A 2,571-nucleotide genomic window follows, 5' to 3' on the forward strand; every position below is an offset into this window, starting at 1 on the left:
CTGGCTGTTACCCTGCTCTGCTCAGTGACTCAGACAACTGGAAGCCTCCTTCTGGGTCCCTTGGAGGAGAGGATTGGTCAGGACAGCCCCGGTGGTCCTGCTTACCTCTGGGGTTTGAGTGTCCTGCCTTGTCACCGAAAGAGTAGCTGCTGCTTGGATGGGGGCGGGGGGGCAGGAGGAGTGACCTGCTTGGATGGGGGGGGGCAGGAGGAATGACTCCTACGACACTAGTCTGTGGGCTGCTGGATGCATTGCTCTGACCTGGGCCGCAGCTTCTGAGGGTGCTCGGCAGATGGGAAGCAGGGAAGGAAACCGACATTTAATGAGCAGCTAATATGTACCAGGCTCTCTGCCCACGTTACACATCTAAGCCTTTTTAGCTCTATCTGTGTGGTTCATCATGGCGATATACCCCGGGCTCGAGTACAAGGCTGGCTCGTGGTAGGTACTCAGCAAACATCTGTTGTGTGGATAAATCCCTGTGAGTAGCCTACAGAGAAGATAAAACTCGGTGTTTGGGACAGAGCCTTTGCCCCTGAATGCTTGTACCAAACCACTGGGGTGGGCCCAGCTCAGAACTACTGGAACGTTCCCTAACACTGCTCCTTCCCCAGTTGGGGTGGGCCTGCACCACGTCCCAGAAGGTAGTGCTTGGAAAAAAGGATCAGAGCCTTCCCCCGACTCTGATCAAGGTCAGTGTATGAAGGGTAGAGGTGATTTGTGCGGCAGCTAAGGGAACAGGGTCCCTGGCTTACTCGGGACCTGCCGTGGCCGGGAGAAGCTCTGACAATGGGCTTGCACAGGTGCACATTGCCGTATTTGTCAGCATCGTAATTTGTTATTTTTTTCTCATTCTCAACAAATATTCAAGTTCACACTTAGTTTTGAATGGGTAATTTTATATTCTTTTTAAGAGGGTCCCTTAGGCTGAATAAGCACCCGGAAAACCTGACTCCCCCTCACCCGAGCCGGGAGGTACTAAACAGAAGAAAGTGATGTCCAATCCTGCTGACTTTTCCAACATCCAGAGGTCCAGTCCCGTCTCCACTGGGCATCAGGTCCCCTCCCAGCGCATCAGCCTGTGCACACAGTAAAATAACCTTCGGGTGGGGTCACAAACTAACAAAATCCGTGCCCTGGTTTCTGCCAGGTAGTAGGGCCCCTCCGTGTCATGCTGGCCAGGAAGCGGCAGTGGCTTAGCGGTTAAGACCTTTGTGCGACAGGCTGCTTGGCCAGCCTTGAATCGTGGTAGTTTTCGTCACCTGTCAGTTCGACATAAAAGTAGGACCTACCTTAAAGGGTTGTCACGAGGGTCAAACAAGAAAACGAGATAATCCACATCAAGTGTCGTAGCCCAGTGTCCAGTTTTGCAAGCATTAAGAAAAAAATCAGAACTGGGGCACCTGGATGGCTCAGTCAGTTAAGCGTCTGACTTCAGCTCAGGTCATGATCTCGCGGTTTGTGAGTTCGAGCCCCGTGTCGGGCTCTGTGCTGGCAGTTCAGAGCCTGGAACCTGCTTCAGATTCTGTGTCTCCCCCTCTCTCTGCCCCTCCCCTGCTCATGCTCTGTCTCTGTCTCTCAATAATAATAAATAAACATTTTAAAAAAAGGAAAAAAATCCAAATGGTCCCCATTTCTATGAGTAGGAGGCAAAAAATGGCACATTTCAGTCTTTTCCAGCACCCCCTCGCTGCCTGTGATTGGGAGAAAGGGTGAATTTAGCATCAGTTTGCAGGACGTTCTCAATGAGCCCCCTACCTGCTGATTCGGGGGTGGTTGGGATCCTGGGGGCTCAGGCAGTATGTCCCCACGCAGGTTGGGCACATTCTGCAGCTAAAACCCCAGCGCACCAGGGGTGGGAGGCTTTCTTTCCCAGCTCCCCTGTTTGTGCTCTGGGGTCCCTGTGCTCAACTGTGCACTTTCCAGCCCGTGCATGTCACTTTCTCTTGGCTTCCGCTGCACCACGTGGCCTTCGCTGTCCCCTGTGCTCCAGAGCTCACCCCTGAGACCCTTCACTTCATTTCTCCCTGGCTCCACTCCCTCCCTTTGGTCTCATCCCCTCTCGTGGATATGAACACCATCTCTGGGCCTGGCTTCACCCCAGAACCCCAGATTCATGTCTGCTTCTCCAGCAGCTTAACTTGCCACGTCCCAGACGGAAGCCAGCCTGCCTTCGGGTCCCCCTCTTCCCCGTCCAGGGAGGGGCAGCCCCAGCCTTCCAGTTGCTCAAGACAGAAGCCTGGGAGGCTGTCTTCACCTGGCCTTCCTCTTCTCCGCTCTGACTTGAGAGGCACGTGTACAGCTTTTGAGAAGCACCCCCCCCACACCATCTTGAACATACCTCCCAGAGATTCGGATGCAGCCAGTTGCAGGCAAGGCTCCTCATTTCTATGTTTTAGAAACTCCACTGACTCTGGTTTACCTGCACATCCATCTGCTTGTTCACAAGCCCTTGTTCAGTGATCACTGTGGGCTGGACACTAGAGGCCTAGCCCTTACAGAGAACATTCCTGGGGCGCCTGGTGGCTCAGTCGGTTGAACGTCCAACTTAGGCTCAGGTCAGGATCTCAC

Source organism: Puma concolor, chromosome D2 (assembly GCF_028749965.1).
Source record: "Puma concolor isolate L17-30 chromosome D2, mPumCon1.1.hap2, whole genome shotgun sequence".
Taxonomy (NCBI): Eukaryota; Metazoa; Chordata; class Mammalia; order Carnivora; family Felidae; genus Puma; species Puma concolor.